This window comes from Amblyomma maculatum, chromosome 8, assembly GCF_055883805.1.
Source record: "Amblyomma maculatum isolate TAMU_Amacu chromosome 8, ASM5588380v1, whole genome shotgun sequence".
In the NCBI taxonomy this organism is placed as follows: domain Eukaryota; kingdom Metazoa; phylum Arthropoda; class Arachnida; order Ixodida; family Ixodidae; genus Amblyomma; species Amblyomma maculatum.
The window spans coordinates 113,483,389-113,510,482 of NC_139351.1; positions in this window are offsets into that span (position 1 = coordinate 113,483,389).

Here is a 27,094-nt window from a genome sequence, read left to right on the forward strand (position 1 = left end):
TTCGATCTAAGGACCACTCCCCTCTACTAGGAAGGAAGGCGTAAGTGAAGATGACAGGAGAGATGAGGACGCCTTTGAAAGGCTGCACAATGTCGTTTTAGTCCTCTGGATTGGTTGCAAGCGCGCGGTGATGTATCCTATTGATTTAGACACTGAATCTGTGGGCAACACACAGTTTTAAAATTATTCGTGCATAATATGAGATTTTGAGCAAGCTAAGGAAACTGTCACTATAGCACCAAGGAGCGGCAAAAACCTTCCTTAAATAATATTTACCGCAATACCGACAAACATATTTAAAACGTCGGATAGCAAATTTTCAAGGTATATACAGTGCTGCACAAGGTTACGCTTTTACGACATCCTTGACACCACGAGGTCAGTGACGCAGAATGGCACTTAGATTGAAACATTGTTCATTATTTTAGCATTTCCGGAGCTCATGTTTTGTTCCCTCTCACGACGGGCCTTTGAGTGTCTAAAAATAGTTTCGGTCTTTTAATTTTAAGCCTGCGATGGCTGGAATCTTCACAGCCTCCTCATTGCAAGATGTTGCGAATGTGTACTTCTGTGGAAGATATTTCCGTCAGGGCTTGCGTATGACGTTTCAGTATTATATATGGGCTAGTGATATATAAAGCGGCATCATGAAATTATTGCATCCTGCTGTTTACACAACATCTTCAAAAGACAATGAGACTTGAGGTAACAAGCAGTTGCAAAGAAAATATTGTTAGTAGCGTCATAACCTTCACAACGTGCTGGAAGCTGACATAATGGAGCGAAGTATAAACCCAATTCTCTTTCTAATTTAACTAACAGTGCCAACCTGCATCAAATAACACAGTTTTGGAAAATTATCTCCACAAAACCCTGAAAATAAAGTGTGGAGGCCGGAACAGCGCGAAGTAAATTTCGTTCTTTGGTTAATTTTTTTTATTTTTTTTTTGTGTGTAATTAGTTTAGTATTCTTCCCTTCATACTTAACAGCCAATTAGCTCCCTTTCTTTCCTTTTCTATATTTTCATTGGAGCAAGAATAATTTGATCAAATTCATGCCGCTTTTGTGTCATCGACATGTGTAGAATTACCCAGTGAGATTATCGTCCTCAATGATTCTGCCTGCTAGCTATGTTATCGCAATTTGTCTCTGTTTCTTTTGTTGTATGAAGATTTCTATCACGGGGACATTATTTATGGAGAATTTTGCCAAAACCAAGTACGCATACTTTGCTGGGTGGTGCTAAGGAAATTTACTGCCATCCCGATTTTCTTTACACGACGAGTTACTTACATAGCAAAATAGGGCCCGGAAAGGATAGCGCTGCTTCCTTACGCAAATGATTATAGCAAGATACAGTGCGACTAAACCCACATGGCAGAATAACAAGCAGAATGTAGGAGGCAACATACAAAGCTTCAATATTAATAAGCACCATTGTTCCTAGTTTTTAAAAATACTTATACATAATTTCTAGTTCAATGCACTCAGTTCCTGCTATTGACGTCAGAAGTACTCCTCATCTAGCATCCTCCCCAAACTTTTACAAGGAGACCGAATCATAAAAATTAGCAGCTGATGCAAACCTTACAAAGTTTGTCTGCCTTGGGACCTTAAAACCAATTTCTCCAGCACGACAAAACTTTAAAGCTTTGTTTTTAAGCAGCTATAACAGAGAACTCACTAGCACAAAGCATGTGAAATACTCAAAACATGAACGAATACGGACCATAATTGTAGCCGAAAGTTTTACACTCGTGCAGAAATACATTCTCGACTTGTATTAACCTCAGCGACTGCCATAGTTTCCAAATGCACTCAAAGTCAAGCGTGGAAATTCAAAACTTTATTTTGCGAATTGCGTGAAAGTTCTTGCAAAAAAAAATACGCAAAAGCGCTTTCATATTTGGAGCTAAAGCATACGTCCGGTTTTATAAGCAAGAATTTTATCCTGTGATCCAATGTGATCTGCGGAAGCGTAAAATTAAAGACATGCTCCTCCTAAGCTGTTTTCCACACCAGCAATTTATCGCCTAAATCTACCAGTTCCAGTCGATGGAGATGTGCGGAATTCATTATAACATGAATCGAAGAACTCTCCAAAGCGTAAGTTCACAACTCATACGTTGATACTGGCAGCCCTAATCGAGACAGCCCAGTCGAAGGTTTAACGTCCCGTTCCTGGCCAAATCCGTGAGGTGCCTTTGGCTGAGCATTTCTGGCTGCTTCGCGAAAGGGATGGAGACCCTTCGATGAAGCCAAAGGAATAGAGCTAAAGAATGATGCTAAACAAGATTTTCGGCCCACCTCATCAGGCCGGATTTGATTTCGCCGCCAGGTTGAGATAGCTTCTCTGACACCGTAGACGTTTTCGTCTCAAAAGCTTAGTGGAACCCCTTAAAGGCGGTAAAAGCTTGCCACAGGTCTTTGAACTCTGCATTACGGGGCCTCTACCCTTGAAAGTTGTTATTTTTATTTCTGGGTGTTCCCACCTCAGTACTTTCAAGATATGGCATTCACATTTCTTCTCCGTCTATTACTTCGTGAAAGTCGTGAAAAAGAACTGAACAAGGGTAAATGGGGTACGCCTCAGTTCGCAGATGAGCCAACGTTTCGACAAGTGAACTTGTCTTCGTCTGGGCATGCCCAGACGAATACCGTGTAAATCATCTTCTTCCTTTCGTTCTTCGTGAAAGTCAGCGGAATACCGCTCCTTTTACCTGTGCTTGATAACGGCAGTGGAATGTGTTTATCAGCTTAACGGGCCATGTCAGGCAGCAGAGCATTTGAGATAACCTCTCTCTTCCCGCGAATTCTTTTAGGCTTTAAGTAGTGAACCAATTTAAGCGTTTGAGCTCCATTATTAAAAATAAATCCTATCACGGGTTTAAAATTTAAATTTAGATAGAAAACGAGAATTTTGCATTGCTACAAGCTGACAAGACTGAACAGTTTGTTTCGAATTGAAAGCAAAGGAATGAGCAGGCTAGAGAGTAGATAAGGAAGCCATCTATTCGAGCTTGGCAGATGTAAATGGGAACAAAGACACAGAACGACGGCTTCGAAACAGCGACGGTTCGTTAACCATTGTTTAAAACATAGCAAGTGTTATGCTTCTTGTAACTCTTTTTAGTAATGCGCTCATTAGCGATTACAAGCCGCTCACTATCAGACTCACGCATATCGAACTTTGGCAAGATTTCGTGGTGAAGTAGGCCGGCCTGACAGGTATTTTCAGCGCGTTCCGGCATTGCGCGCTAACTTCAGCTTTAAATGCTATTTCGCTGTGGTAGCACCGACAAACACTAGCGCAGGAATCAGCGTTACACAAGTCCTCCTCACATATGCGCGTAGTTCTGCACTGACTTCCGATAGCAAGAATCGCCGGAAAAATAAGAGGTGCAGACAACTATATAAATGAAAAGTGGCAGGGGCGATGTACGCACCTAGTTGTTTGCAGTTAACAAGGTAATGCAAATGGTTCTCCGATCTCGCATTGCCTTTGGAATTCTTATTTTTCTCGACTTCATAAAAATGTTGAGTTTAAGCTTTGAGTACATAAATATCTATGCTCTGCCCAGATTTGTTGTGAGAAAGTTACCTCAAAATTGATTTGCGTTAACATTTATAACTGCGTCGTATTATTCGACGAGAAAAATATAAAATTTCTGCAACGCTTTCAATTCGTTAATCTAGTTGCTAGCCTTCACAGATGTTGGCTGTGATTCGCAGCACAAATTGTTTATTTGTCAGCATACACAAGGGTTTAATTTGTACAGAAAACATAATCAGTAACCGTTAAACACAAGGCGCACCGAAGAGGTAGAGTATTAAATTTTATTTGGGAATCGTTTAGACTAATCAAGAACGCCTCCGTGACTGCAGATGCTGCTCTTGTTTTCTATATGTAACATCGCGCTTTCGGACACACTGAAATGTACTAGTTGAAAGTAAGCGTGCTAAGCGTTTCACCCCCTCTCCCATATCAAAGCAAGAAGAAATAAAAAAATGATGCTGAAATGTTTCATCGTGAGCATTTCTTTATGCAAAAGTTAATACTTTCGGCTCTTGTGGAGGACACCCGTTAAGTAAAGCTGACGCCAACTGCCATCCTGCTCTAAGCAAATACTGTAAAGCTATTAATCCACCATGCATGGCTGACAACCGTTGCTTCCAGATTTCAGCGGCTTTTATATCGCATGAAAATGGTCGCCAAGAAGGCCGAAAGCGAAAGTGGAAGCTGCGAAAAAAGGTGAAAACATTCGTGGCTGTAGGTTGAAACTGCATGATCACGACCAAATCTATAAAATGTAAACGTCGCACATAAAACGCGATAGTGGTCACATGCAGCGTAGTTTGATGTGAAGTGGGAGGTCAATGCCATCGGTTGGCCATTCGTAGGAAAAAACACGGAGGTACAATTCAAGTGAAATGGCGACCATTTAAAATCGCGCCTGTGCTTTTATTTACAAAGCGAAGCGGCAGTAAATAGCTTTGTCTTGGCAATCCGGAAGTCGGCAATAACAATACATTGTTGAAGCCCCTTTTTTACGCCTTTCTGGGTGCTCTCACACCATCAATATTTTTTTCGGACGCCATGCCACTTTATATTTGTGTCCGAGCGCAGCTACATGAGTGCCCGTTGAGCTGCGAAGCTTGCAAGCTGGAAATATCTGTCACGGTGCTGCCGCAGCGCAAAATAAATAAGGCACGAGGACCGCTTCTACCATCTTGCCTTTTCATTATTTGTTTCAGCGGTCAGAATTTCTAGCAAGTGTGTGTCTTGGTGCAGCAAGACTTTCTTCAATCATCCCAAAAAGTGGCATTGGTATGAGCGTAAACAGAGTAACCTTGAAAAAAAAAAGCACTCCGCAGGGTGTATTCACAAATCTTCTCTTCTCGCCATCGTCGATCATGGTGTATTTATCGAATCTTGAAGAGAAGAAATTAGGGTACGCTCAATTGTTGTTGAGAGTTGATGGGACGTCAGTGTGATGCGAACATTATGCGTTGTTGCTAAGCAATTATCTTAGTTAGCAGTGATCATTAGTGTTATGTTTGGTAGTGCTCTTTAGCAGATAAAATTAGTCCATTTCAGCAGTGATACTGGGTAAAAGCGCTTATTCGCACTGCTAATTAGTGGTCCTAGTTTCAAGAATGGATTGGTTTAGTGAAAAGTTTGGTTGAGGTCAAATTCAAAGAATCATGTGGTCGCATAAGCCATATTAAGCTACTTCGCTGCTCTAACTTTTCACGAGGGTGTATAGGCGACGCCCGGCTTGTAAATAAAATAAAGCAGCGGTTCGATTGAACCTGTGGCGCCATCCCCGCGTTGACCAATAATAAATATTACGCGTTCTCAAGTTTGTAGTCGAACATGGCCTCTAACGCTATCGCGTTAAAACCTCGCTTCTCATGGCAGCTCTACGTGCTGCGTGAGGCTCGGTATAGTTACAGAATTATCTTGTAGTGAGCAGTGTGAGCTAAAGGAGTAAATTTGGAGTAGTTTATGCTGGAAGATGCATTGTCGCTGCCGTCTCGTTATCAGCTGCCAGAGACACGCCCGTGAGGTGGAACGGGGTATACGTTGCCGAGGTGGCCACCAGTGAGACAGATATAAATCCTCGCTTTAACTAGCCTGCACGAAGTTCATGCGTGGCCTAGGATTAGTGTGTCTAATTGAGGATCCGAGGGTACTGGAAGGCTCGGTTTTGATCTTATTCGCGAATCTTAATGGCGAAGCCTAAATGTTGGCGCCTACCAGTACGACGGAGTGGCGAGCCGGTGAGACTTCGTGAAGCAGTTTTTTTGTTTGTTTTTTTGCGCTGAAATATACATCTATATTTAAAAGCCTCGTTTCCATTCCTCCTGACTGGTACATTCCATCTCTCTGCGGTGTGCATTGTTTAGGCAAATACAGATTAGCTGTCTACTGTAAATTCCTTGTTTAAAGTGAGCTTCATTCTTTGCACTACTACTCCTAAAGTCACTGTCTCAGCGTTCAACCTTAAGCAGCCGGAGCGGAGATGCTCCATCACATGACCCACAGGGGAGAGTCTCAGTGTAGCCAGAGGGAGGGAGTGACAACTCAGTCGCCTGTGCTTGGTTTATCAGTCTCGCCATGGGTGATGTACCTGCCCATCCGACTGCGTAAAAACTTCGGCGCGGACGTCACGCTGATGTGTAAGCATGCTTAACAGAGCTTATGCGCACGTATAACTAGGTTTAACCGAGATAAACCTAAACCTCTGCACTGTTTTGTTGAAGGCTTGCTCGTGTTTACTGCTACGAGCAACCGCTTCCCTAACTTCACAATCCGGGTCTACTGGACCTAAATCTGATGGCCTATTGGACTTGACCCGGAAGCATTGGACTGTTAGTTCGAGAGGATGGACCGAGCGACACGTAGGAATTCCCAAGCTACTCTCGACAGGTGAATCTAGCTCCATTCACTTTTTATTTTAATTTTTTTTAATCAAAAATAAAGAAAAAATGGTATTGTGCTGAACAAAGGGCTGCCTTTTTCTCAGCAAAAGCGGGTCAATCGTGAATGAGGACCAGTCAATTCTGAAGATGCTGTATAAAAATACTGCTCACCGTTTCAGCCATGCAGTCACCGCCTTTACGACGTATAAAGAAATGAAAATGATTAATTAAAGAGCTCTCTCTGAACTGCAACCACTCCAGGTAAACTAGCTTCAGCAAGCAGGAGAGACAAAGAAGCCAAAATGCAGGGTTTAGATAGGCGAGGCTTAGCTGGCTCAACAACATTTGGGAAAGGTAATAAAGGTTGCAAAGCAACTGGCGAGCTCCACAAATAAAATCAAACCCAGCTCCCCTCTTTTATCCGGTGCCAGTTTCCGAAGCTTTTTATGAGTGCGTACACGAAACTCGGAGAATGCTGTAATAATCGTTCTGATGACCCGAAGAAATGGGTCGTCCAGAACGCAGCAGATATGTTCTTCATGAATCGCCGAGACATAAATTGCTTTCTTGCTGTCCTTCAGTAATCACATTTATGTGGTCACCGCATCGGCACATACGTCCGCGATTCGTTAAACACTTTCTCTTGGAGTTCTTTTCTTCGCACAAGTATCGCGTACTGCGTCTCTATGATATCGAAGACGCCGTTCTTTCTTTTTCTTTTTTTTTGGTGGAGCGCGATAACGTGACAACACGGCACTTGGTTGGGCGCCCGAACGCAGACATTATTTGGGTCACAATGCAGCTCTATTCTCGCAGGAAGGAGCTTTCCCCCGATCTGTCTTTCTGTGTGCGTAGGTATTGTCATTCAACCTTCGTTTGCTCTTTTTTTATGGAACCAAAATGACCACCTAAGTGTGGGTCACAGATAATTAAGCGCAAACCCAGGCCTGGGTATGCGCGTTAGCTTGCGGTTGTCGTTCAGACTCCTCACGAAGCCAAATGGTGGGGGCCACGAAAAAAGACGGGAGGAGCTACGCAAGAGCAACATAAAAGAGACAATCTGGTTCGTGCAGAAATCTCTTGTTTCCTTTTTATGCTCAGCAGATGTTATCACGCTGAAGTTCAATTGTTTGCTTCAACGACAAGAAAGATGGAATTATCAAATTTTCAAACCGGCTGTTGGCCTTTTTTTGTGATGCCTTTTTTTCTGGAGCTGGTTCTTGCCATCCAGTACGTAGAAATTTTGCACATTCCAGATTTTAAAAATGTCTTCATCAAAGGTTGCCAAAACATTTCCGCTTTCTCGCGTGATTGTCGTGCAGTTTTTAAGACCTTACATATACTGCCCCTGCCACTTAACAATGCTTTCGGAATAGCTGTCGCGCATCGTTCATTTCATCCCTGCTGTGAGAACTTATGTGAATAACTAATATATTTCCAACATTTAATGACTCGCATGCTTCTAAAGCATCATAAGAAAGCGTACTAATGCCACACCAGGGCTAGCGTAGAAGGAAGTGGTGCCCACCTGAACGAATAAAGGGACAACACTGCGTTCTTTTCGCGTTCCTGGGTTGGGTGATTCCACTGAAGATTTTTCAGATTTTACGACACTTTTACTCGATTCTCATTGGTGGACATGTAGCCTTTATACGAGAAATTTATAATGATCAGGTCGTGTCTGAAAACGGAAATGCAGCCCATGAAGGGGTTACGACAGGGACGTTATGCTCAGCACTCCAGATGGTATATTACTCTGACTTCGTGAGTGGCAAACAAAAACATCACATAATGTAGTCTTAGGCCCAACTAGGCCCTCAGCAGAAGAAAAAGACGTCAGGGCTGATGTGTCGGGAGAGGTATACGTCCAGATGTCATATGGAAGCTTCCCATAAGGTGTAAATCTAAGCACCATACTCTGTCTGATGTTCACTATCGCATCATTTACACTCACGCCGCTTACAATAACTGTAAACACGTTTATCTCCGGCCAGCAGTAAATGGTGTCCAGGCGTACCTAAGCCCTAAATATTATAGGACACCTAAAGAGGACTCTCTCCAATGTGTCTCCAGTGGCAATGCACTGTGTGACAATTTTAGAGTTTCTTAGTTTTTAGTGCCGAATCTGAGAGGGATACGTTGACGTGGTTCATGCAGGTGGGTTGCACTTCAAGAAAGACAGTGTGTATACCTTTTGTGAATAAGAAGTTAATAGGAGCCACGAAATGTTTCTTTAAATCGAGGGAAGCACACCGAGAGCAGGTATAAAAAGAAACAACGAAATTTTTACCTCGGCAAAGAGAGTGCCAGGGGACTAAATTTCTCTCCCCGCAAAGAGGCGTCGCTGATCTTTTATTGCTTGCGGCTTCTACAAAAATCTGCCTGGATTTTTCGTGCCTTCTTCCTGTATATTTTCCGGCAAACTGTCGCAGCACATGAGGCGCAAGCATAATTTGTCTCGGTGTTGGCATGCGGCACCACTGCCGACCCCAGGTTGACGGACCGACTTTTTACCGCTGGCGAAATCTCGGGAATTCAAATTTACATAACTGGCGTTTCGCACCGCGCCGTTTAGCAAGAGTGGGGCGTAGTTGCTGCACAGTGTTTCAGTGGGCTCGCAGTCAGTGCATTCAGTTTTTAGTCGATGTGCAACTGCACGGCAAGCGTCGACCTTTGGCAGCACATAAAATATATGTGCGACATTCATGAGTTACTTGAGCTACGAACAAGATTCGTCACAAGAAACCACCTGATATGCTACAGACCACTCGAAAGCAGACGAAATCGCGCTTTGCGGAATTACATGCGTGCTGTACAATGCTTATCCCAGCTAAAGCACTGAGCCCTTGTAGCTCAAATTTAGCACCGAACTGGCATTTTGTAGTCAGTATTCCTTATACCAAACTTGTTTGGTGTACTTGCACCATTCGATCATAAGTCGGATGTTTGCATCGTCTGCGACGGCAACGAAGCTATTGAAGCCGCTGCCACAGCGATGGCCCCTCCACCTCGCTGTGTTGCGAGCTTGAAATGATTTTTTTTTGTAACACAACTCTTCAAACACAGTACAGGTTTTGTCAAACTACATTTCGCTTGGTATTGGTTATAAACAAGTTTATAAAGCATTTTAAACCTTCCACAAAACAACTCTGCCTGCCTACGTTCCTTCGCCGAATATTACTTCGCAGCCGAAGCAGACGATGCGGACATCCGATGTCTCCTGATCGAATGAGACAGGTGCGCTGAACATTGAGTTTGTCGAGCCCGTCTTTGAAGGCCTAGATTGCCGCAAAATGCGACGAGGAGGTATAGGCGGTGCACTGCTGCCACCACATGTGCATGGCTGGACACGGTGATGCATGTTGCAACGTGGCCGCGCTGCTCTTTTACCTGAGTGCGGGGAGAGAAGTCGTGCATTGATCGAGGCAATAGATGGCAGCCAGAGAACATCCGGAAGATTCCAGCCCAGCCAATATTTGGCATAGATTTTGCATCTCCGTGATACTTGCGCGGTTGAGCCATGCCAGCCATACGTGACGTCGCATCTCGGTTAGTTATTTCGCGCGGGCGGAGCCATTCGTGTGTACGTTCGGATGCCGAGGTCGTTCGCGCAGCTCTTCAGCTTCCGTTGTTTGCACTGCGCACGGCTATTACAGTCTACGGCAGCTCAATAAACCATATCTGTGGATGCCACTGCTTGTGGAACCGCACGCGCGCGCACGACAGCACTTTATACGTTGGAAGAGGCTCCGCTAACTCCGCTGCACTCCCTCTGGGGCAAAATAGTTTCGAGCACTTCAGCCTGCAAAGGTGGTTCGAGTTACCGTGTTTCACGGGGTACAAAACTGAAAACGAATCGTGTTCTGCATACCAGAAAACTAAAAAAACGCCTTGAAGTTTCAAGCGCGAAACGCTCTAAACCAGCGTGTCGAAAGACGTAAAGGTTCACTGTCACTGATGAAGTTCACTTCTCGGAAATTCGCTGCCGTCCTGGGCAAGTCCGGATTTCCGGCTGTTAGACTTTGCGAGTGACGATGACGAAGACGACTGGGTGGCAGGCTGTTCTTCTAGCTTTTCTTGGTATTTGAATTTCATATGAACTGCCGGGCCTCTTGACATCAATGCTACTAGACGGGGGCCGGTAAGACTTGAGGGATACTCTGAGTGGCATTTGGTCCGTGCCTCTGAATCGATTTTTCCCCCGTCTGGTCTCTGGCTGCTGGCGGGTTGGGCCTACCGGCTGCTTGTGGCCATGACCCACCAGGCTGCTTCCAGGCGGGCCACCGCCTCCGTGCGACGCGTCCTCCGGTCGGGCGGCTTCTAACATCGTCACGGACTTGACCTCCTACAACCCCGACGTTGCATCCCCTGGTGAGCTTCCGGAGTCTGATCCTGCCTCCGCATCTGCCAGTCTCCATTTGGAACCCGACATTTCTCAGCTGCTGGGAAACCTAGACCTTTCACCGCGGTCAACTGTGTACTCGGAGTCACCGAATTACAACCGCTTGGAATTTGGAACGGTCGCTGACGCCATGAAGGCCCATGAGCAGATTGTTGCGGCTATTCTGGACAGGGATAACAAGATTGGTCCCGCAACCAGGGCCGTCCTCTTGCCCCTGGTCTGCGCCCTGTACCGCCACACTGTGCACTTCTTCGCGTATGGTGTCACCGAGGTGAACCATTCCCATAACTTCGGACCTCTTTGGCTGCGCGAGATCATGAACTGAGGGCCATCCGAACGCGCCTTGCTGGGGTGACTACGAAGGACACTACGGCTGCGGTGCACCGTTCCGGCGTGGGTCAACAATCCCAGGTCCCTCGGACATATGCTGCTGCAATGAGTGGCTCTTCAATACCTCCTCTAGAGGCAGACGCAGCCATTGCAGCCCCTGCTTCGACCTCTGACTCATGTGGGTATCTTGCGTTCGGAGATTCCTGCACTAATCACCAGCCGCATCAGATGGTCTTAACTTCTGCTGCGTCCTCGGACCACACCGGCAACGAAGTGGTGGCTCTCCTCAAGGCAAACATTGATCCAGAAGTCGAGGGTACCTGGGCTGTTACTCTGCGGGTCTCCCGTCGCGTCCTGACGGTTACCTCCAGGGACCGTGAGGACCTCGATCGCCTCAAGTCCGCTATCTCGCGGATCGAGGCCACGCGGACCTCCGTCAACTCCCCCCCCCCCCCCCCTCTCCACTTTTGCGGGTCTCTGCAAGGCGCGTCGAGTAATCATAGGGTAGACTTCCGTCGAGATGTGCGAGGGTCTGCATGTACATACCTCTGTGCACATTTTGGGCACAGTATGGGCACGCTTTGAAGAGGTGTAAGCTACGGAATTACCCATAGAAGGCGCGTTGCATCCATTTTGTGGGGCTGCACGCCTTGGCAGCTTGCACGAGTTCCAGCCTCTTGGAAACACGCTGCAATCAACTTCATTCCTAAGCCCGGAAAACCGCTTTCCTTAGACAACCTACGCCCCAATTATCTCACAAAGTGGCTTGACAAACTCTATGAACACGTAGTCGTTAGACGGCTTCAACCTGAACTCGAATCTACCGCCTTTTTTGCTCACTCTCAATTCGGCTTCCGCCCACATCTCTGCACCCAAGACATTCTACTGCGCCTAAAAGAGACCGTCCTAAACAATACCCTCCTTAAACATGCCACACCGGCCATACTTGCACTTGATATACAAAAGGCATTTGACAACGTGAGCCATAACCACATTCTGTCTACCCTTGTCACAACTAACTGCGGGCTACGCATCTGGCGCTATGTTGAGGCATTCCTAATCAAACGCACGGCTCATATCGCATTCGGCTCCTACTCCTCCCCGATTATCTATTTACCCAACCGAGGCCTACCACAGGGTTTAGTCCTCTCACCAATCCTATTTAACATCGCCCTAACCTCCTTAGCCCGGATACTCGAAACTATACCCGATCTTCAGCACAAAATACACGCAGACGAAATCCCACTATGGACTACTAAGGATTGCCCTGGCCACGTTTAACATATTTTGCAACTCGCTACTGATGCCATCCATACATATACATAGGCTGTTGGTCTTGTGTATGCATCGCAGAAATCTGAGCTCCTAGTCATCAAGCCTTTCCCACGTGCCCCAACCATCACCGTACTCCTTGACAACGCTTCGATTCCCAAAGTACTACGACTCCGACTGCTAGGTCTCCACATTTAACAGGACACTAGAGCCACACACAACATACACCTTCTGCAGCGCCAAATCAACCAGATCACACATGTCAATCATCGCATTTCAAGCCGCAATCATGGCCTTTAAGGCTCGTAGACGCCCTCATCGTTAGTCGACTAGCCTACCACCTCCCTTGCCATCACATCACCAAAACCCAACTCAATAAACTTAATGTCCTACACCGCTCAGCCATTAAAGCTGCCCTCCATTTCCCTCGTCATACTAGTACAGTTCGGCTCCTTCAATTAGGCATACATAACAATGTTGAGATCATAGAGGCGCACCTCTCCAGCTAACAACGTCGACTCCACACAACACCTACAGACCCTCATCGCCTGCGCTGTACAATACCCCTGATCCCTCACCTCACACTCATATAGCCATCCCCCCGCATCTGCGAAGCCTCCTCGAGCTCAAACCCCTCCCTCGAAGTATGGATTCCGAACACCATAAAGACCGTCGCACAGCCCGTGCCTCATATTTTTCCAAGCAGTACTCTACACGCCAGGATATTATCTACAAGGATGCTTCACGTAATCCGAACATTCCTCACATCTGCACCGCCGTGTTCACGGACATTCGCCGCTCAACATTCAATGCCGCCTCCATCCAATGCACTAGCATCGCCGAGGCCGAATGTATGGCCATTAGACTTGCTATTCCCAAAATGACGGCTTGAGAGGCTAGTTGGTGCTGCATCGTATTCAGATATGTGTTTGTGTTTTTTTGCGCCACATATCTGAATACGAGACTTGCTATTGCACACATCAGTCAGTTGCAGACTCAGCACACCAAGATATGCACAGAGTCCCAAACAGCATACAGATATCTCCTAAAATATTATCTACTCTACCTACCCCTTCTGATCCCATCACCATCACATCGGTACCTGGGCACGATTACATCCTCGGAAATGAACGCGTTTATACGTTTGCCCGAGAAGTGATCTTCTGGGCACCGGTGGATGGCCTCCCCAAACCTTCATTATACACCTCATCGAACCTCTTGACTACACTACAATTGTTCACCACTATCGTCGTTGCCGTATCACGTACCCGTCACCACATCACACGCTCTCTCACATCGACAGCCCGTACTGGCGACAACTCCAGACACATTCGTTCCCATCTCCTCAATTTGCCCACATCTTTCACCCCACGCACTTCCCACCATACTGCACCACATGCACCCCACCCACCCTCTACCATTACTTAAGGGAATGCCCGCATCCCATCCGCGCTCCTCCCGTCAAACACCCCACCCCCTCCTCCTGGGAGGCTGGCCTTCTAGCCACGCAACCCGCAGATCAGTTACAGCTGGTCGAGCGGGCTAAGCTGGAAGGAACAGCCAGAGGGCTCCTGGACTAAGGGGTCCTCCTGGGAGTGTTTATATCTTTTTATTTAAATAGAGTTTTTTTTCCTCCTCCTCCTTCTTGATACGTACGTACGTTCGCCCTGATATTTTGGTGGACCCAAAATGGCCAACTGTGCCACAATTACCCTTAATGCACTGCGCACGGCGCGTCAGTGAATAATACCTCCCTATAGTCGTAGAAACGACGGCGACCAATATAAATGCATTAAAGAATAATTTTAAGCAATCTACAAAAACATAATTCTCGGGTGCATGACACGTGATGGCTAATCATAACCAAACACTAAGAATAACAGCGGCCATACGTTCAAGTCTTGAGGCATTCCCGAAGATGATACAAATTTGTTTGACAAACAGCCGACAAATCGGACCATGTTACGGCGGTTGCCAAGGCAACTTTTGAGTCATATGTGGTACATTGAGCGAAGTCTGTATTTTTCCATCTTCTTCCGAAGCAGCTCGTGGGGAACAGTGCGAAAGCTTCAGCCATACCAAAATAGATTGTATCTACCTGACCACGATTACACATATGTGGTTCATTGTACTAAACAAAGTGTCATAAATTCGCCCCAGATCGTCCTTTTAAAAAGCCGTGCTGCAGATTTGAGATCTTCTGTTTGAAATATGAGCTATGCGCTCACAGAGTACTATTTCAAAAACTCTCTCAAAAGAACAAATCAACGACACAAGTCGAAAGTTATTCACATCGCAAGCATCGCAAGATCTCAATACAGGAACAACTACTGACAAATTTCAACGGCAAGGAAAAACATCACTGCGCAATGAGACGTTGAACAATGCGCCAAAAGAAGTCCCAAGATATCAGCGCACCCTTTCATTATGAAGCTGAGAATTTCATCAACTAATGTTGAAAGTTTTGGCTTAAGGTTCTGAATCGCCGAAAGAACCTCGTGGTAAGCCACATTTTTATAAGCTAAACATTCAGCACCAGCATCAACAGTGATACTCAGCCGTAGCGTTATCATCGCGCACAAAACAAGAGCTGAAATGATCAGCAAACGCTTGGCATTCATTTCGAGGTTTAAAACAGATACCATCACAAGTCTTTATCACAGCAGCAATAACCTTATCTTTTTGCTTGCGCACAAAATTCCAGAAACAGTTTGGTTCGTTCTTAGTTGTGTTCGAGATATTTGTGGCACTAGGCTTCATATGTGCAATAAGCTATTTCACTTTTCTGAAAAAATAAATATCTTTGGTACCAATATTCCCTTTCTTATTTCACATAGAGTTTGTTTACATCCTCGATCTCAAAAAATTGTGACCAGTCGTAAATCTGGAGATTATTGTAGAGCCTAAGGTAATTGCTTTATGAGTATCTGTATTCTTCTGGCACCATCTCGTGCACTGGACGAAAAGACAAAAAGAACGAAAGAATAAATGGGCAATTGTATTTGCCTACCAGAACAAGAGAATCGCACACCGCTTGGATGCCAAAAATAGGCACATTACTTGGAATTAGGCCTAAAACGTTAGCGGCGCAGTTCATTGCATTCCATTGAGGTAAACCATAAAAATTACTAAAATAAATTAAAAACTCTGCGTTTTCTCAAGCCACTAATGACCATTCCGGTGGCCCAATCGAACTTGGGAAGACTTAAGTCCCCGCAAATGGAAATCTTATACTTCGAAAAATAGATAATTTTTGCAATATCCCAAAAATGTTAAGTAAACATGTTAGGATCATACTTTGGTGGAAATACTAACAGCTGACGAGATAATACGATTTGGCACACGTTGGAATTAGAACCACACACATTCCTCGTACGTCTCCAAGTCTGCTATCCTAAATACACATAGCATAAAACGGCAGGCTGTCAGAACTCCGCCCCCGTATTTAACCTAGTCCGATTACACTATAACAAAATACGCGCAGGTGTGCTCCAAAATGTGAGATCAGATCATTTCAAAGGGCTGCAGCTATGCTACAAAAACGGAGTCCCCTATTACTATGGCCTCCCGTAGAGACAACTCGCTTTGAGATGTTAAACCCCAAATGAAACCTACCTTAATGACTAATATACTCGCGAACTAGACACCTTCGCGCATTGCTTGGACGCAAGCGCCTTATCATCGTTCTCTCTTGAACTTTATTGCAACAGCCAACCTTTTTTTTATTAACCGCCCTTTTTGATTTCTTTTACATATTCATTTATGCCCTGAGGCAATAAACAAAGTTATAAAAAAAAAACTAGACAACTCACCGACCATCCCTGCCAATATTATTTCTCTCATTGAGACATGTTAGGGTATTGAGTGTACTATATACCATCGTTCCCTTATATTTTATGCAATAATTGGAATCAGGCAGATGACGAATGACGTGTTTTAGATAGCATTGCGCTGCTAAACAAGAGTCTGTTCGTCCTATTTGCAACCCATCTTGAACCCTGGCTGCGAATCATTTCATTTTATTGCCGAAAAAAAAAAACCCGTACGTTTTCTTCCAGAAAACATCGGACTCATTTCCTTCCTAATAACCATAGTGTGAACCGCAGCAATCATGGTCAGCCCACCCACGGCCGTTGACGCGTGATGGGCTTTTTAGTAGATTTTATAGGCAGTCCTTATCTCAACCAGCGGTAGTGACTAAGTAGATGTTCTGGCCAAGTGGATTGCCTACTCCCTCCTGCGCCTCCCCTCCTCCCTTCTCTCAGCTGCTGCTTGGTATAAAAGGAGGATTAAGGTTAGTGTGCTATGAACTGCAGTCCTTAATGTTCTGCCCGGCACCATTCCATTGTTCAGTGAAGGTTGTGCGGGGAGAACATGACCGAACTGGACACACAAGATGAGTGAACACGATGGCACAGCGAATGTTGCAAACGAGGAGAATGCGTACTACGTAAAAGGCACATTTGCATGCTTCTGCAGCCAGCTCCGTGACAATTCCCACCATACTCGTATCTGCAATGTGGTCTCTGAAGCAACTAGAAAGAAAGCGGGAAGCTCCGTTATCTCGCTTCACCAAATGACCGAAAAATTGCGCAAGGGACATGCAAGACGCTTACCTAGTTTCCTGAGAGCATTAAGACAGAAGCAGAATGAATGTTTCTTCCTTCATTTTTGCAGAAAAAGTATGACCCTCTTTTAAAAAAGCGCGAATGAAAGACATTTTGATTGCGGCAATTACAGAATTACGTTTCTAGCACTATATCCCGCAAAACTGTATGATGTAGTTTATTCTCGGTATCTTTTAACGTGTACGTTCTGGTGTCCTCAATCTTTTAGGTTGTATAAGGCCGGATAAGGGCAGAAATATAACAAGCCTATTATGGCATGTCTGTACGTGACAAACAGTATTACGGAACACAAAATTCAACGAAAGCAATGAAAGCATGAAGAAATTAACTTTAATATATTTACACCTATCATAAATGGGAAATGAGTAGCGTAATAATTTGATCCATTAAAGACAATTCATTACAAAAATAACAAAAAAAAAGCAGATGATGCCAGTGTGATCTGAAATCGGGGCCTCTGTAGCAATATACCTAACATACCTGCCCATAAAATGAATTATGTATTATTAGTGATATATAAGCGCCAATAATGAAAAGATAACCTTAACTATCATCGCCTTTTTTCGTTTCAGTGAGTTTTGGCTGCCTTAATATGTATAACTAGCTAGCTGGTAATGTGTTTTTGTGGCGCCGTGACCAAGAGCTAGTAAATATCAAATCTTATTTTCTCATTTCTCCACCGTTGCAATGAAAGTAGCTATATTAAAGAAACCGTGATTTTTTTCCCACATGCCTTTATTAGCAATGTGAATGGTCTCATCACGAGGGAAAATATTTCTGTCAATTTATGCGTAGGATATCTACTACCTATCCGGAGGATAATGGGACAACGCCCACGATACTTCGGCTGCATTTGGGCTTGAACCGAAGCTAAACAGAGTGGGTTGTGTGTTACGCAAAACCATACAGGGTATGAAAGAATGCTAATAATCACAAGGGGTTTTTGCGCCAAGGCGACGTGAAGCACAAGGACAAACTTAAATTAAAAAAAGGAATTTGAGAGCGTGAGCTCTACTAATTACGTTTCTCAAGGTCGTGTCTTCTGCTATACAAGGTCATGTGAGCAATAATTTCAAAATGGTGACCTACCATGGCTGCCGCATAGCAACGATGTATACATACAACGCGAAGTGATACCATACCATGTGACTACACGGATGGCAAAGCGGTGGTGCTCGAGAACCACAATTGAGAAGTGTAATTTCGTTTCGCTGTGTATAGTCTTGCAGGCACCCAGTTTGGACGCCTAAGTACCACCATTTGTATAAAATTTGTGTGCCTAGAAGTTTCGGGTTCGCGTCAAACTCTGAAGACCTATGGCTCTTCAGAAGAAAGCAATTACATGAGAGTTTAAGAGAACACAGAAATGCATGTGCAGCATTGTCGGCTCCGGGAAACCTGGCTACTTATTTCTTTCGTTGTCCAACGGAAGACGCTCAACAGGAATCGAGGGGCAAACATTGTGCAGCAAGGTTCACGAAAACGAAGGTGCTGGCTCGGGCAAAAGACACTTTGAAAAGACAGATTATTGAAGCATTTAAGATAATTTCGGGTCAAGAAGGCGAATGCTTGAGTGTTCCGTTTGTGGCGCTGAGTAGGAAGAAAGTTATACTGCGTCGTTCGGACAATATGATAAGGAGATAGACGCCGTTTGCCATTATTTTTGTTTTATTTTTCCTTCAAAATTTTTCTTCGCATTTGTTTTGAATTTTCTGTTTGCTTCTTCCGCAATAGAATAAAACGTTACGAAGAGACGTAAGAGTACAATAAGGCTTATTGTACTCTTACGTCTTTTTGTAATGTTTTATTCTTCTTCGTATCACAAATAACAGTCAGTTGGTAGTCAGCGTATCATCGGAGTGAACGTCTTGCTGTAATCTGTTGTGTGTGTGTGAGTTGTGTTTGCGAGTAACTATGCAGCGTCAGAGGTCTTCAGAGTCATCTAACCAACTAGCCCGCACGCAAGTACCACTGAGCTTTATTTTTGCGCAAAACGATTAGGCGGATCACGAAAGACAAAAATGTTAGCTCAATCGGAGGCTAGTTGTACGAGTGATTCGCACCGGAAACTTTTCATTTCCCAAACCATGCCAGTCGCTGATCTACAAGCGGCCATTGCGGAAAATTCATTTGTCGCAGGACGTTTCGGATGGTGTGAAACGACCAGTCGTTTCACACCATCCGCACTAAAGCATGCAGGTAGACACTCGGGGCGATCGACTGAGGTGTAGGTAAATACTTTCCCTGGAGGTAAGGGCCCGGAAAAGATGTCTCTGGAAGAAACAGGCTCCGAAGAAGCCGCCTCTATGAAAAAAATGTCGTGAAGGAGAAAAACTGGCCTCAAGAGGCAATTTTCCCCAAAATCACTTGGCAAAAATAGTGCCCCTTCAGCTGACCTCTTTTCTGATTTTGAAAGCCAATGAAACTGCATTTTGAGATCTGGGTCAACAGGGTGTCTGACAGCGGATCTTGCCCGATTCAAAGCTCATTAAGCATTGATTATGGCAGGCCTAGTCGGCGGGATTATAGTTCTTATTAAGAAGGGTACAATCAGATGGGCACACTGGTACCACTGGGAAACAGCCCACAGCATAAAGCTTCACTAGAACACACTCGCAGGTTTTCTTATGACCCAGATCAACTTTTCCGTTGACGATGGTGTAGAACGTTTGTTCAGTTCTGGTAGTGATGAAGACACTGGAATATAGTAGGACATCTGTGATGTTCTGTACTCGCCTCCCACGAGACATTCATATGTTCGAGTCCGCCCCAATAAATATTTCTTTTCTAGGGAGGTCAAAGGTCGAGGCTTCCCAGATAATTAGCAGTTTTTCGACTGAGCCCACAAATTGGTGTTTTCACACTAAAACCATGCGAGCTATTGTCCTAGAAACATCAGCCAAGCGAAGGAAGACGTACTGCCAATGATATTGTCTTTGCTGTGTAGCATCATTATTGCAGTGACTTCCATTCTTGAGTGTCGTCTTAAAGCGAAAATCAGAAGTTTCGGAAGTTCCAATCAGGAATTTCCGATACCTATAAACATATTAGAATCTTCACTGGCAGATTTTCTGCTGTTCACGTAGGGTACGGACAACTTATCTTCAATGGCCGTTGACTCAAAACGAAAGCAGCTGAGTTACCGGGCCAGCGGCCGGTATACGTGGAAAGAAAATAAAACCTCATTGTTACTCACGTGCAATTCCTATCTTTGGTTATGCGTGATACTAGACGTAGATATGTGAAACTGAACAAATGACTCTGACACACAAAACGTCGACCGCATGCCTGAATAGGTCACCTGTGGATGTCACCAAGGCAATATCTTAATATTTTTGCGAGGGTTTAGCAAGTTCAAGGCTCTGACGAATAAGAGGCCGCACAGCCTTCGAGGCGCATAGCATTATAGTTTTCGTGAGTACACAGAAATGCTTTTAGCGAAGTGGAACCTTCAGAAGTCCGCGAAAAGAACCCCAATTTACATCCGCGTGTATCAGACTGAGCTCGACTGCGTCGCTTCAAGGAATACATTTGGCAAAGAACTTTTGGCCTTTCTGAACAGCGAAAGACAAACGGGTCAACTACGACAAAACACTACACATTCAGGAGGTACACATTATGCGGCACGTGATCGTTTCTGAGTGCTTCGGCTTTGAAACCACGAGAGGGCTAGCGCACTTCCGACCACCGAATAATAAAGAAGCTCATGGACCTTCACTGCAAAAGCAGAAAATGTGCTCCAGTTTTGTTCAAGTTCCGCACGTCTTAGGAGAAAAAGAAATAAAATGAAGCTCAGCTTTTTGGAGCAGCCCTGGTTTACCGCATTTATCATTATAGGAACGAAGATAACTAATCGTGCTGGGTAACTACCATGGTCCCGATATCAAGAGGCGTTTGCTCATGACACACGCCAGTTCTGATATTTATTCATCTTTAAACCATGAATAAAAATTTTCTTTATTTTTTTTTAGTGCGGCGTAGTTCTAGGTAGTTCGAATAAAAAGAGTTGGCCGTGAAACATCAGCACCAAGGATTGTTAAGGAAACTAAAAAACATTTGCAATCACCTGCGTTCGCGGTCTTTATATTTTGAGAGACGTCTTTTTTAGTAGACATCATTATTTTGAAATACCTCACAGATGTTATGGCTTGATATTTCAAGAAGGTAAGAATGATAAGCTAGCCGTAATTTGTAAGAAAAGGCTGTATGGTTATCAAGTAACTGAAATGAATTTTGGAGGTAATCTGACTTTTTCTTGCCTCTTGGACATTGGATTCACATCTTTTTATTACAATTTAGTGTTCACAGCATATACTTGAATTACTCTTTTTTCATTTAAGCAGTGGATAGATATGAAGAAAAGCTTATTATTATAAATATAATTTCTTTACCTCTATTGCAAAGGTTATCCAAAACAACACAAAAATATCCAGGCTTAATTCAAATGTTTTATTTCAACATACATTCCATGTCTCGCCTTCTTTTCAAAGGAGAAAGAAGAGGGCACCTGTCCTGTTTTCCCCAAAGTTCTCTCCTAGTGCTTTGTTATCAGTTGTAATAGTCCTCTGATCGTGGACTGATACTTTTTTCGCATTTTTGTTTCAGGGTGGGTGTCTACAGAGCACACTTTCCGTTCCGATTCCACCTGCCGATGACAGTTTTCAAAAGGCATAAAGGAATCCGTGTTGTGCGCGGTTAATGGAATCTTCACCCACCCTATTCATCATCGACACTGGTGTTGACACTCAGTAATAGTTAAGGCACGTGTATCACGCCCCTTTTGGTTTAGACAAAACGCAATTGCTTTAAGAAGTCAAATTGGACCTGTCTCTCCAAATACCAAAGAAAGAAAAACGCATAATTTTTATGCACTGAAATTTCGTGTATGGTTAACGGAAGACGAGCACGTACCTAAAAATACAGTGAATATTTTACTCATTTAGCTAAAGTCATACACAGGATTTGTCAGCGCTTAATAAAATGAGGTTTCAGACAAGATCAATAAGCGTACAGCACTTAGTAAGTTGTGTAGTGTCACACCAACGCTCGGTGACTGTCGACGGTGACAAAGACGACGAGCTTATGTCGAAAGGCACGTGCTACGAAGAAGACGGCAGAGAAAGAAGAAGACAAAGACAACGAGCGTTGGTGTGACACTGCAGTTGAAACAAATGGAAGAAAAATAAGTTTAAGCTCCAATTTCATTCGCGGTCTAAGTTATTCTGATAGTATGTTGTTGGGATTGCAATTGGGTGTGGCGCATTTAGATAGTGACGAAGTGAGAAAAGAAGTGATCGCTCGTTGATACTTTGGCGCATTTTATAACATTTGGCATTACAAGGGTTAATTTGCACTGGCCCACTGTGGTCTACCTCATAAAGATCACTCATTGGCGATTTTAATTTGTTTTTCGCTCAAAAAAAAAATAAAAAAAATCGTCCTCTACATTTGACAAAGTGAAATCAGCCATGTGATAGGAGGCTTAAATGTTCGAGTCCAGAACTGGACGTTTGAGTCGAATTAATAGTTATAGCTACACTTGAATCGTATTTACGAAATGTCTCTCAACATGTTGCGTGAATTGAAATGTTAAACATACATCCGCCGTTAATCTTTAGTTTAGCGTCGTGTTTTTGTCTTGTTGCCGCATTGCAAGTGTACAGCGCTGAGGTACTTTACATCTCGTGCATCGCGATCTCAGCCGAACATCTCGTCAAGAGGTGTAATGAAAACTTATTTACTCCATTTAAGCATGATTGCAGCCGCTTGATGCTTTGTTCAATGTAGGGAGCACAGGCGATGAAAATGATATTTAAAAAGTTGTTTGTTTTTTTCCTCCGAATTTTATAACTTCTTCGAATCGTCTTTGTTTCATTGCTAGCTTTCCTGAATAGTCCGCATCGTCATTACATTAGGAGTTTCTGCACCAAGCTCTCTGCCAATACCTTGAGATCGTATATTATCGAGGCGACTATCGGACGACTGTTTGGGTAGTTCAGCATTTCAATGCTCCAGATTTACGACTGCCCGATAGGACTTACAGCCGGTTACGTCTAGTCCGACAATAAAAGTGTCCGCTTTCAAAGAGATGAGCAGAAGCAGCAGCTCTCTGTACTGTAAACAGCGGCTTTGTAATGTCAGCAAGAAGTGCCGTTTCTGAAATATATGAGGCCATTCCACAACATTTCCCTTTGTCGTAACGTCTATCTACTTCGAACAGAGGAAAAACTTCAATTCTCGATACATACAGGGAACAGAACTTGGTAAGAAAAAAAGCATCATGGCCACAAACTTTAATACCGCCTCGGCTGTTGAAGTGCTTCAGGCATTTTAAACAAGTAAACAGCATCTCAACAGAGACTGACGTAACCAAGTTTGCCAGCGAACTGAAATGAAGTTTATATTTCTTTCTAGTTTCACGTTGTTCTCAACACCTTTTATGAGTATGTTTTCATTTGCCACGTATCTTCCACAATATACAGATGAGAAAACGTAGCTTGTATACAGCTCATTTTTTGCTCCGTTTTGTAAGGCCTCCTAAAGCGTAATCTTCATCCATTCTTCGCTTACTGCGGTACCTGCTTTCGGGCAAGCGTATGTTTGGAGTCAATCGTACATATAAACACAATAGCGTTAATGTCCTTTTTTTTTTTTCTCGGTGTATCCAGCGTAATCATTGTCAGCGGAAAACGCCGGGCATGTCTCTGGCAGTTGCTAGCCGACTGATGACACGATTTGCACTTAATTTGTGTGAAGTCACGCTATAAATGATAGCAACTGCCAGCTTAGGCTCTTTATTTCAAGAAGGAGTGCGAGGGGAATATAACCCTCCAGGAACCTTGAACTCAGAGCCGAACGTGCTACCCCTGGGGAACGCAGGCACATAAGTACAGCTTGGTTAAATCGGGGTTTAATACCAATGTCGGGCGGCCTTTCACATATTGTGGTACGTAGCTTATACTACTGTGTGCTAAAGAGTATGTGGGATATAATACAGGCAAAAATTAAGGTATTAGTGAGTAAGCGAGTTCCAAGCGCGGGTACGCGAACATATATCCACAAGGGGAGCGGGTAATACAACCCTCTTACGCTGTCGCTTCCTACTTTTAAAGTCAAAGCTTAAGTGCCCCGCCCTCTTTCCCACCCTAAATTTTTATCATTCCCTCAGTACACCACCTTGTCATTTGCCTGGGAAGCAATCTTGTGCAATCTTAGTGCTCCTCACCATTGTGCCATCAATTATGCTTGCCTACGGTATTTATGCAGCACCTGTACCCCGCCGGTATGGCGCAGTGCTTACGGTGCCCAAACAATGCGGGATTGTAGACCGGTCTCGGCGGCCGCTTTTTAATGGAGGCCAAAAGCAAGACGCCTATGTGCTCTGCCATGTCAGTTCATGTGAAAGAACCTCAGGTAGTCAAAATATCTGGAGCCCTCCACGACGCCGTTTCTCGTAACCTGAGTCGCTTTGGGGCGTTAAACCCCAAAAACCAAACGAACCAAACGAAGGTTGAAGTAACAGTGAGAAAAGGAAAAAAAAAAAGGATGGGTACGTAAGTTCCAAATAGCGTCCTGCATCATCGGCGGCAATTATTGTAATACGCTATTTGAAGGGTCAACAACTGGGCATTCGTCGCAGCAGCGGTCGAATCGAGACGCACATTTCGTGACTGCGCTGGCCTTTTCGTTTCGTTACACTACTCTCCGGCATCGTATACAAAAAAAAGCTTTTACTCTCCTCTTTTCTGTTAAAATAATAAACGAACATTACATCGATAGTTTAAGCAATATGTTGTATGCGTTATTATACAAATATTTGCTTTATATTTTAGACGACTACGCGCCAGTCTACTTTCTAAAAACAGCCTCAATTTGCAAATAATAATTTTAGTTGCTGGCATTACGCAATTAAATACAGTAGGCTCCCTCATCATCTTTGATAGTTAAAGAATATTTCATCTCATTCTGAAAGAACCCTATATGCACCCTGCCGGGGTGGTGCAGTGGTTATAGCGCTCGACTTCTGTTCCCAAGGACGGACGCGGGATCGAATCCCGGCCTCGGCGGCCGCTTTTCGATGGAGGCGAAAAGCAAGGCGCCCGTGTGCTGTGCGATGTCTGTGCACGTTAAAGAACCCCAGGTGGTCGAAATTTTCGGAGTCCTCCACTAAGGCATCTCTCATAGCTTGAGTTGCTTTGGGACGGTAAACCCAACAAACCAAACCAGAACCCTATATGCATGGCAACAACCGTATCAAGAATTTTTTTTTTCTTTCTGGATGAACCTCAGTTGATAGTTCAGTGAGTTGTTCTTAACGTTTTATTTTTGTGTCGCTTTTGCGTGCTGGTTCCTCAGTTTGATATTATGAAATAAGGCAAGCCTTCGCAGCGAGAAACGCATAAAAGCAAACAACAGAAATTAAAAACTGCATCGAGAGCTTCTTACGCAACCTGAAACGCATGCCTGCACTCGTTCTCGCTCAACATTCCGATAACACCGTAGTTATTACATTTTTCTTTGTTGTTATGGCCTTTATGCAGAAAGGCGTGTTAGTTCATATTAACTTTCAATGAAAGCATACGGTGTCGGAAGAAGCTAGGAAGTTGCACCTTTTCAATGTGAAATGGGTGCTCCTGACAGCTGCTAATATAAGGGAACCTCCCATGCCGAAAGAGGGAACGAAGGACATTTTGCAGTCGGTGGCACCTGTTTCTTTAGGCTGGAAAATAAGAATGTAGGTCACAGTCGTCAGCCTCTTTGTCTCTTGCTTTCCGCGACATAGCTTAAATGGGTTCCTTTAGCTGTTGTCTGCGGTATGGAGACTAGCTGTTATATTGTTACGAGGGGGGTTTGACGTCGGAGCGCTGCACAGGTATAGGAGGCAGAGAACTCAGCTGGTGAACGGCTGCGAGTCCGGGCACGGGCACGAGATTCTCTTCGTCTTTCTCAACTTCCTTTTTCTTTTCTTCATCTATATGTTTTCCGCTTCTTCAGGATGGCTACATTTCCTCCCGGGACAGGCGAGGCCCCCTGGGCGATAGAATTAGTCGTTCCCACGAGATGCCACGGTTTAATCCGGGTGACATGAGCGAGTTCCGTTGTAGCCGAGCGACGACCACTAGTGGTCATGCGTGCGATTTCGTAATTCAGGTCACTGACGCGGTCGAGAACAACGTAAGGGCCAGCGTAATGCGCCAACATTTTCTGGGCTAAACTACGTTTTTGTAGAGGTCGCCAAAGCCACACTAAGTCTCCACACTAAGGACGCCTTTATTTCCACCCAGTAGTACATAATGGGTGATAATGGCGCAAAGTGTTGCATTATTTTCTCAATACTTTTTGTTGCTTTACGAGACTGAAAAACTACCTTGCTATTGCTGCTGTTGATACACCTTTGTTGTTACTCCTCCTGTTGCTTCCGTTTTGCTGTTTATCTTTGCATCTTTCTTTTCAAGGCGGTCTTCTCTGGTTCTATCGCTGATTGTTTTTGCATCTCTTTTTAGGGGCACTTAAATCCATGACTCTATAACTTTCATCAGATAACTTTCGTGTCCCTTGTTCTATCAATGATTTTTTTCCCGCAACTTGCCTTTGCCCTTGGCTGAGACAAACACATTTACCAATATTCTAGCTATTCAGGATTTATTTTTGGCTCTTCTGTGTTGTTAACGTCAGCGGCACAGCTAACATGTTTGGCCTCTTTCTTCTTGGGCACTCTTTCATTTTCGTTACTTCCATGTGTTGCGAACTCAACATTCTTGCTGTGTTGTATAGTAGTCCTAGCTTTTACTGTTATTAAGTTTGCTACCTACGTCAAACGCTTATTTCTTTTTTTTTTTTTTTTTTTTTTTTTTGCATGGAAGTTGGAAAATAATATTTATTTCTCTCAACTTGGACTCGTGTGGGACCACCACACAGAGGGGATTTGTACGTGGCGCCGCTATGCAACGAAGAAGACCGTGATTAAGCAAAAATACAAAAAAAATGCATCATCGAAAAATGTACGCTCTTTGATGAGATTGCTTGAGAAATATG